The sequence below is a fragment of the Salvelinus fontinalis genome, unplaced genomic scaffold, assembly GCF_029448725.1.
Source record: "Salvelinus fontinalis isolate EN_2023a unplaced genomic scaffold, ASM2944872v1 scaffold_0070, whole genome shotgun sequence".
In the NCBI taxonomy this organism is placed as follows: domain Eukaryota; kingdom Metazoa; phylum Chordata; class Actinopteri; order Salmoniformes; family Salmonidae; genus Salvelinus; species Salvelinus fontinalis.
This window is the reverse complement of record NW_026600279.1, coordinates 181,144-191,965: the sequence shown is the minus strand read 5'-3', so window position 1 is coordinate 191,965 and position 10,822 is coordinate 181,144. Positions and strand designations below refer to the sequence as shown.

General features: G+C 44.2%; 1 non-coding gene across 1 annotated transcript; it reads left to right on the top strand.

The window, feature by feature from the left end:
• Positions 1-8,085: 8,085 nt before the first annotated feature.
• Positions 8,086-8,138, top strand: LOC129842842 (U7 small nuclear RNA). The gene has a single exon (XR_008757694.1). It is a non-coding gene; the product is annotated as a U7 small nuclear RNA (small nuclear RNA).
• Positions 8,139-10,822: the final 2,684 nt, after the last annotated feature.

Sequence of the window (10,822 nt, the reverse complement as noted above, 5' to 3'; positions counted from 1 at the left end):
GCGGATGAGTGATCTAACAGACAGGCAGGGCTGGTGAGTGTTGGGCTGAGGAAATGCAGTCTCCTTTTCTGTTTCTCTCACTCTCTTTTTCTCTCTCACTGTCAGTCTTCTCATCTTATTCACTAACTCTCATTTGGTTGTCCTCCTCTCCCTCTTTCTCTCCCTCCCTCTCTCTCCATCCCATACCCACTTCTCTTTCTCTCCCTCTCTCCCCATCCCATACCCACTTCTCTTTCTCTCCCTCTCTCCCCATCCCATACCCACTTCTCTATCTCTCCCTCTCTCTCCATCCCATACCCACTTCTATTTCTCTCCCTCTCTCCCCATCCCATACCCACTTCTCTATCTCTCCTTCTCTCCCCATCCCATACCCACTTCTCTATCTCTCCCTCTCTCTCCATCCCATACCCACTTCTCTCTCTCTCCCTCTCTCTCCCATACCCACTTTCTCTTTCTCTCCCTCTCTCTCCCTCCCAGACCCACTTCTCTTTCTCTCCCTCTCTCTCTATCCCATACCCACTTCTCTATCTCTCCCTCTCTCTCCATCCCATACCCACTTCTCTCTCCCTCTCTCTCCCAGACCCACTTTCTCTCTCTCTCCCCCCCTCTCTCTCCCTCCCATACCCACTTTCTCTTTCTCTCTCTCCCTCCCAGACCCACTTTCTCTTTCTCTCTCTCTCTCTCTCTCTCCCTCCCATACCCACTTTCTCTTTCTCTCCCTCTCTCTCCCTCCCATACCCACTTTCTCTTTCTCTCTCCCTCTCTCTCCCTCCCATACCCACTTTCTCTCCCTCTCTCTCCCTCCCATACCCACTTTCTCTTTCTCTCTCTCCCTCTCTCCCTCCCATACCCACTTTCTCTTTCTCACACTCTCTCTCCCTCCCATACCCACTTTCTCTTTCTCTCTCCCTCTCTCCCCCTCCCATACCCACTTTCTCTTCCTCTCGTATTTCTTTTATACATCAACACTGTGAAGTCATGTACTAGTATAATACATTCTCCAGCCCTTTGGCCCACACACACACACTAGGATGATGCCGATCCCTTTCAGCTGAACAAGCTTCTCTCTTTCCTCTGAGCTGGGATTTGGATGTAGCCATGGCCTTGGTAGCCCTGGCGTTGTGGGCAGTTATGAGGTGAAGGAGGTGATTATACTAGGTTGACCACAGTCTCTCCCCTACACGGAGGTCGCCATGACGATGATGAGATCCAGGAAGTGAGGTCATAGTGAGGTTTCTATGATTTCTCTGGACTGGCAGAGGTAAGTGGCCAGACATTTTGACTCACTCACTAGTAGAAGTGCGTTTAAACTTTTTGTGCCCTGATATTTAATGTCTACGTAGAGGGAGATGGTTGTCAAGAGGAGAACTGTCACGGTCGATGCTGGAAGAAGATATTCACCAGCCTGTGCCCAGGCTCCCTTGCATTCCAATATCTCCTCCCATGTCCATTCCTCCAGATAGCGCTGCTCCTCCCGGCCACGCTGCTGTCCCTTGGTGGTGTGTAGTTCTGTCACTGCCGATGTTGGAAGTAGACCAAAGTGCAGCGTGGTGAGCGTACATTTCCCTTTTTATTTAAAATGACGCCAACAAAACAACAAACAAAAGAAACAACCGTGAAGCTTACATGGCTATAGTGCCACAAACAAAGTTAACTACCCACACTGAAAATAGGGAAAAAGGCTACCTAAGAATGATTCCCAATCAGAAACAATGATAGACAGCTGTCCCTGATTGAGAACCATACCCGGCCAAAACATAGGTAATAAAGAAACATAGAAAATAAAACATAGAATGCCCACCCCAAATCATACCCTGACCAAACCAACTAGATACATAAAAAGGCTCTCTAAGGTCAGGGGGTGACAAGAACGCACGGTAACTGCTCACTCAAAAATCCTTAACTCTCATGGCATTTAATCCTTAACTCTCATGGCATTTAATCCTTAACTCTCATGGCATTTAATCAGGCCTATAAAACTATAAAACGTCAGGCCCATTTATTTCACTACTTCAGCTCTACATGTATAGAAAACAGCCTTATAGGTTATAGCCACCAGCTCTATAGCTACACAGCCTTATAGGCTCCAACCACCAGCTCAATAGCTACACAGCCTTATAGGTTATAGCCATCAGCTCTATAGCTACACAGCCTTATAGGCTCCAACCACCAGCTCTATAGCTACACAGCCTTATAGGTTATAGCCATCAGCTATATAGCTACACAGCCTTATAGGTTACAGCCATCGGCTCTATAGCTACACAGACTTATAGGTTACAGCCACCAGCTCTATAGCTACACAGCCTTATAGGTTACAACCACCAGCTCTATAGCTACTCTGCCTTATTGGCTCCAACCAACAGCTCTATTGTTACACAGCCTTATAGGTTACAGCCATCAGCTCTATAGCTACACAGCCTTATAGGTTACAGCCATCAGCTCTATAGCTACTCTGCCTTATTGGCTCCAACCAACAGCTCTATAGTTACACAGCCTTATAGGTTACAGCCATCAGCTCTATAGCTACACAGCCTTATAGGTTATAGCCACCAGCTCTATAGTTACACAGCCTTATAGGTTACAGCCACCAGCTCTATAGCTACACAGCCTTATAGGTTATAGCCACCAGCTCTATAGTTACACAGCCTTATAGGTTACAGCCATCAGCTCTATAGCTACACAGCCTTATAGGTTACAGCCATCAGCTCTATAGCTACTCTGCCTTATTGGCTCCAACCAACAGCTCTATTGTTACACAGCCTTATAGGCTCCAACCACCAGCTCTATAGCTACACAGCCTACAACCACCAGGTGCCCATGTCTTTAGAGAGACTGATTGGCCAACAGTCCTATGTTGTGTTTTGTTTCCTGTTTGGACCCCAGGAAGAGTGGCTGCTGACTTGGCAGCAGCTAGTTGGGGATCCTAATAAAGTACTAAATACTAAATAAATACTATCCAGTATCCTTTATACAAAAAATAAGGCACTCCCCATGTTTGGTAAAGAATTTAAAAAGCCTTTATAAATTGGACTATCAGAATCCAGTCCCCCTCTTCACCACTCACCAGGTTATCATTCCTCCAGGCTATTGGCTTGTCACCCCCTGCACCCCCCCCCATTCCCACCCCGCCCCTCCACGCACACACACTTAAATCCTTACGCACTGATAAGGCCTAACAACAGACCCCAGACCAGGTCACCAATGATAAGAGTGCATTCCTTCCTCAACTGTTACCGTCTGAGTGTTTTTCCATCTCTCTCTCTCTCTCTCTCTCTCCCTTCTTCCAGGTTCCTTTGAAGGTGAAAGGTGTGGTGTAGTAGTTTACCTTTCTGAAGATGGCGATAGTGTCAGACACGATGCTGAGTTTGGCCCATGCCTCCTTATCGCTGCACAGAGCCACAGGGATATGCTTCACAGTATTAGCTGCCTCCACAAACTCCTTGTAGCCAAAAGTCTCCTCAGAGAGAGAGGGAAAGAGATGGCGAGAGAGAGGGGGCAGACAGAGAGGGAGAGATAATGTTCGAGTCTAATAACACTCACTACAGTGATATTAAAGTCTGTTTTGGTCCCCAGCAGGTACACCATTATTCTCTCTCTCTCTCTCTCTCTCTCTCTCTCTCTCTCTCTCTCTCTCTCTCTCTCTCTCTCTCTCTCTCTCTCTCTCTCTCTCTCTCTCTCTCTCTCTCTCTCTTCTCTCTCTCTCTCTCTCTCTCTCTCTCTCTCTCTCTCTCTCTCTCTCTCTCTCTCTCTCTCTCTCTCTCTCTCTCTCTCTCTCTCTCTCTCTCTCTCTCCTTCCAGGTTCCAATGGAAGCCCACATCATTGTGCGTCATGTTTACTCTTTACATATTGGATTTCTCACTAGTTTAGTTTGGAGTTAGGTTACATGAATATGACCTGAGACTGTCATTAGGTTGTTTGTTTGGATTTTCCACCCCACTTGCAGAAGTTTGGAGTTCTACATGAGCCTCAGTTTATGAGGTTCAATTTCATTTGAAGTGGCCACAGAGAAAGCACAGTGGCTTTTCGCAGGATGAGTTAAAGTAACTGTCTAGTGTTTCCAGATTTCTATAAAATATGACCTATAATTAATTACAATATAAGTTAAATAGTTTCCCTTCCAATTTTGTTTAATTAAGTATGTTAAAAAAAAACATATTTTCTGTGTTGGAATGGTGTGGGGGTACCCCAGCAAAATAATGGTGTAGGTGTATATCGGCCATAAAAAACATGAATGCGAGTAGACTGCTGATTTGCCAGCTCCTTCTCCTCAGGAGGATGACATCGTCCACTATGAGGGAATTACAAGTATTTTTTAAACTGTCTGTTTGAGATACAAGTTTGGGGTGTTTTTTTTTTTTCCCCCTCCAATTTCTGCTTTATCCACAAATATGAGTAAACGATGAGTCAGCAACATTATCTGGGTTTGAGTTAACAGAATATGAACTTTTAATAGTGAGATTTTCACTGGACAGTTACTTTAAGAAATTAGTTCAGAGAAAGTGGGTGCGGTAAGTGTCTTGTCTTCCACTACTGATATTGGTAAGGTGGTTTTGTGGGGATAGCAGGAAAGAATCCGCAAGCAGTGAGCCATCACAATTAGGCCTAACCCTAATTATCCAGAGAAAATGGCCCCTACTGGCTCAATTACAGAGATAACGAGGAGATCACACCCTGGACAGAAAGAGAGAGAAACAGCCGGGACACGTTTAAAGTCCTCCTCCAGCCTCCTTTTCACCTCAATTAACACCTGATTTACTACTTGATTAAAGGTCTTATTCACATTGGCTACGGAGAGCATGTTCACACAGTCGTCCAGAACAGCTGGTGTTCTCACGCATGGTTCAGTGTTGCTTCAGGGCTGGGGTGTAGGGTTTGAGCATATCCTGAAGGTACATTTACATTTACATTTAAGTCATTTAGCAGACGCTCTTATCCAGAGCGACTTACAAGTACATACATTCATACTTTTTTTGTACTGGCCCCCCGTGGGAATCGAACCCACAACCCTGGCGTTGCAAGCGCCATGCTCTACCAACTGAGCCACACGGGGTCCAGGTAGGGAGGGGAAGTTCCCTTGCTGCTCTGTAGGCAAGCCTTGTAGTGGATGCCACCTTCGACTGGAAGCCAATGGAGTGTACGGATGAGCGGGGTGACATGGGAGAACTTATGAAAGTCTGGATATAGTTTGGATGTAGTCAGCCCAGCTCTGGTAGACCACAGTCTTAATGAGAAGCAGACCAGGGGCCTGTTGGAGTTTTGTGTGTGATACATTACAACCCTCTCGGCTCCACTGGACTGTGTAACTCATCATAGAGACAGGCAGACAGGTCTCCACAGGGCACGCTGCGACTGTGTTCACCTCAGGCCCCCTCCTGTGGACACATCTCATTAAATCTCACTCAATCCCCAAGATTGACACCTGATGAGTCGTTCATTCCTCTCAGTTGCCAGATTTCACACTCATCCCCTATGGGACCTGTGTGGGTGTCAGTCGAAAACTTCTGACACAGTGAGCCCCAATGGACGCCGTTTCAATGACACATGGTGGTAATCAAAATAAATGAGAGGACGACACAATAAAACACCACACAGCTGTGCAGGCCTGATCCCCTGTGGATCTCAACTCTTGAGGATTGTGTTGCTTGAGAGTAATTCCTGGTATTTTTTCTTTCTAAAGCCCATGGAATTCCAATTCTCTTTACCCCTTTTAGTTGAAAATAAACTAGAAATCAGCAAGAATGTAAATGAAAGCCAGACTCAGACCTAGAATTCATCCCAAATGGCACCATATTCCCTATATATATAGTGCACTACTTTAGACCAGAGCCCCATGCGCCCTGGTCAAAATAAGTGCAGTATAAAGGGAATAGGCTGCCATTTGATGCTCAGACTCAGTGTTTGTCTTCTCCTGTATCCTGTGCTAATTTGTTGAACATGCAGCCAAGAAGCCCGATAAGGTGAAAGGCTGAACTAGCAGAAAGCCAAGACATGCTCCAGCCTGAAACTCTCCTTTCGCCCCAGTCTCTTTTGTTTAGGATGTAGAAGTGCTTTATATGCTGTAGTTCCGGATGGATGGGCAATATGTATGGCCGAGCACAACCCCAGACACGCAAATGGAGGCGAGCTAAAACGTTAGCGTGACTGGAAAGGATTTGAAGTGAATTCTGAGTTGCTCTCACTTCCTTTTATCCCTTTCAAGTACTTTAAAGCATGTTCCTTCCAATTCCAATATCCATATAAAAAAGGGGGGATTCGAGCGAAGGCAAATTAGTTCCTCGCATCCCCAATCCTTTTTCAAACGCGACCAAGCGATGATGACAGCGTTCCAACGTTGACTCCATTCCTTCCTATTGGTGGTCTGGTGTCGTCGTGATATTCTTGTCAGGTTCCCAATAGAGTGAGAGTGTGACAGCACGGGCAGACCTGGGTTCAAATAGTATTTAACAATATTTCAAGTACTTTAGCTGTACTTGAGTGTGAGACTGGCAGGCTGCAGCGAGCAGGGCTCTGGAGCTTTTCACTAGCACGCCAGGGTCATTAGCTGAGGTTTGGATTCAAGAAATATGACAGATATCAAAAAGAACGCTGATGATGATGTACCATGAAACTCAAACTTTGGTTTATTACTCAACAAACCGACCAACCCTCAAAAAACCATTAACTCTCCTAGGATTCGATAGAAATGCCCATGGCAGAAGATGAGTGGTTTATTCAACAATTGGATTCTCTGTAGAACCCCATAAACACTATAGTACTATACTTGTGAGGGAGGTTGTTGGGATGTTTTGAGCATGTCTAGTAAAATGTAAATGTAGGGGAACAACAATGCTAGAGCTAATTCAAAGAACATTTCAGACTTGGGAGAATCAATAAGAAAGATGGGAGCAAAACAAATAAAGATGGTTCTTCAACAAGAGTTACTATGAAAAAAAAAGAGGGTTCCTCTACGACAAGAGTTACTACAACATGTGTCCTTGATTTGAAGCGAGTTAACACTCTTGGAACTCGTTCAACTGATGGCGTATGTGTGTTATCCATAAATCATCTAGTCTCCTCTCTCATTCACTACTCTGCTGGATTGTTACACTTTACGAGAAGATCTTTTTTTAAAGCAGCAGTGAATATTTCAACCTCTCTGCACGTCTGTAATATGTCACATCATCCTGGGAATGCCTAGCAACCGGGTGTCAACATTTTAATGAGTTGCTGAGGTACTGTTAAGATGTGTAGATAAGATAAGATAAGAAGATCAGTTAAGACGATCAGTTAAGAACAAGCAACTCAAATAGAGTCTTCACACAAACAAGCTTCATGCCCACAATACAGTCAGTCATAACTTTAGTCATGTAAGACATCATTTAGAGCCCATTTGATCATGAGAAGGAAATACATGACATAACCTATACTTAGCATGCACTGTTATGATTGAGTTGGATATGGTCCTATCTCCTCAGACTGTCACCCATAGAGATCTATAATAATCTCTATGGCCCCACAGGAAAACAATTACGTTTACTATAGAATACTATAGTACTTATGATAGAATAGTAAACTGTAGCATACTGTAGAATACTGTAGTATCCCTCGATCATGTGTAGTACTTACTATAGAATGTTGTAGGAGCCCATGTGGCTCAGTAGGTAGAGCATGGTGCTTGCAACACCAGGGTTGTGGGTTCAATTCCCACGGGGGACCAGTGTGAAGAAGTATAACATGTATGCACTCACTAGCGTAAGTCGCTCTGGTTAAGAGCATCTGCTGAAATGTAAAAGTAGAATCCTATAATAAATACTACAGTATTACCCCCCAACACAAAAAAACCCTGCAGTAAATGGTATAGTAAACTTCATAAAAACACCACAGTCTGCAAAAACATATCATTTAACTATAGAAAATACTACAGTATTTACTTTGCATATACCCTGTCCATTCCCCTCTCCCCCATAGCCCAATTTATGCCACCCGTAAGTGAAAAACATATATGCCAAGTATAGACCATGTTGTGTTCCATACAGGTTATCAAAAAGTGCAGAATCTCCTCTGAAGTATCCATTCAGACCCCGGTCCTACCTAGAGGTTATGGAAAATGTGCTCTTTGAGTATTTATCCAGTAGGTTTCCTCAAGGAGAAAGCCTCCACATCTATTTCAAAGATGATAAAAACAAACACTATAGTAAATAATACAGTAATGTCCGCAAAAACACTAAAGTAAATACTACAGAATATTACAATCTGCAAAAACACTACATGACTGACTATATTATATACTACATTTATTTTACTACATTATTTATACTATAGTTAACTGTAAACTAACTACGGTATACTAGATTAAATACTACAGGACTAAAGTCTGAAAAAAAACGACAGTGAATATTACAGTAAAGTCTGCAACGAACACCACAGTGAATACTATAGTATTTATACCAATGTATACAATAGTGTTTTTTCATGTGGGGAGGCGACACGACTATCACTGTTCATGAAGTCCACAGAGTGGCAGTAGGAGATATATAATGTGTCATCATCCAGCAGGTTCTGGAAGCCATTCAATTAGTCCATGCTGGGTTGGGCCGGACTGAGCCGGGGGAAACGTGAGCCCAACAATGAACTGTTTTCCTTGGGTTCCTCAACGTCAAGTCTCTCTCTCTGTGTCAGGATGTGTATCTCTCTCTCTCTGTGTGTCAGGATATGTAATGTAACCCACAAACCACATCTCCATCTCTGAGCGGTGTATGTGGGGTTGGGGGGGGGGGGGGTGTTCTGTGTGTGTGTGTATTTGTGTATGCATGTGTGCCCCGTGTGCATCTGTGCGTGTGTGTCTGCCTTTTCAACTGTTCCACTGCTAGCAAATAGCCTCTCAGGTCACAAGCACTACCAGCTGGGTCCTGTTTCTGTTTCCTCTCGCTAGCGAGGAGTGTCGACTGGACTCAACTCGAAGCAGACTTTATTCAATGGGGTATCATGTCTACATCAGCATAGTGTTGCATAGCATACCGGCAGATACAAAACAGCTGCTGTCGTCTAGGATACTAAATTGCCCGACAGTGAAAAGTGAAAGCCAGGGAGGTGAGTTGAACATATGTGGTTGGACAGCCTGACTGCTCAGTACTCAACATGGTCTACAACGGTTTCCTCTTCTGTCCGCAGGGACTGAAACGCTGTACCATAATCACACACCACACTTTAAATGGTCTCACGTAAACACACATTCTGCAGTGCACCCCAAAATCCTATACTGTATACAATGATTTTGTATATAGTATCATGATATGATGATCATATTCATGAGTATATCCACACGTGACCGGTCACACATGCACGTACACACACACACTCACACACTCACACACAGGGCAAAAATGATCTTCCCAACCCTGGTTTGACTCCTCATTTTTCAGACGGCCCCTCTCTCTGCTCCCATTGTCTACACGATCACAAAAAGAACCAGAGACGATACTATTTTTAAAATCTTTTCTGGGAAGATAATAAGTAACCCTAACCGTAGGTTTATATCAGGCCGTTTCTCTCTTTCATGTTCAGATTACTTGGAGAGGCATTGCAATCGAACAATGCAATTGAGGCCTAATTGTTGTTAGTTTAAAATTTAAATAACAACAAATGTAAACTATAAAAGTGTATATTGACAAAAAAAAAATGATTTAGCTTATTTGTTTTACCATCTGCTAACAACATTAGCTTATCCAAACAGACTGGCATCCAGGTCACTTCAGTAAACCGCTCAGTAGTCATTACAGTTCTGCACATCTGCATGCTGTTCAACCGATCGCTGCCCACACCTGCCCGCCCGCCCAGCATCACTACCAGCACCTGCCCGCCCGCCCAGCATCACTACCAGCACCTGCCCGCCCGCCCAGCATCACTACTCTGGACGGTTCTGACTTAGAAGATGTGGACAACTACAAATACCTAGGTGTCTGGTTAGACTGTAAACTCTCCTTCCAGACTCACATTAAGCATCTCCAATCCAACATTAAATCTAGAATCAGCTTCCTATTTCGCAACAAAGCATCCTTCACTCATGCTGCCAAACATACCCCCCTAAAACTGACTATCCTACCGATCCTTGACTTTGACGATGTAATTTACAAAATAGCCTCCAACACTCTCCTCCGCAAATTGGATGCAGTCTATCACAGTGCCATCCGTTTTGTCACCAAAGCCCCATATACTACCCACCATTGTGACCTGTATGCTCTCGTTGGCTGGCCCTCGCTTCATACTCGTCGCCAAACCCACTGGCTCCAGGTCATTGCTAGGTAAAGCCCTTATCTCAGCTCACTGGTCACCATAGCAGCACCCACCCATAGCACGCGCTCCAGCAGGTATATTTCACTGGTCACCCCCAAAGCCAATTCCTAATTCGGCCGCCTTTCCTTCCAGTTCTCTGCTGCCAATGATTGGAACGAACTGCAAAAATCTCTGAAGCTGGAGACTCATATCTCCCTCACTAGCTTTAAGCACCAGCTGTCAGAGCAGCTAATAGATCACTGCACCTGTACATAGCCCATCTGTAATTAGCTCATCCAACTACCTCATCCCCATACTGTTATCTATTTTATTTATTTTACTCCTTTGCACCCCAGTATCTCTACTTGTACACTCATCTTCTGCACATCTATCACTCCAGTGATCAATTGCTATATTGTAATTATTTCGCCACCATGGCCTATTTATTGCCTTACCTCCGTTATCCTACCTTATTTGCACACACTGTATATTCACTTTTTCTACTGTATTATTGACTGTATGTTTTGTTTATTCCATGTGTAACTCTGTGTTGTTGTATGTGTCGTGCTG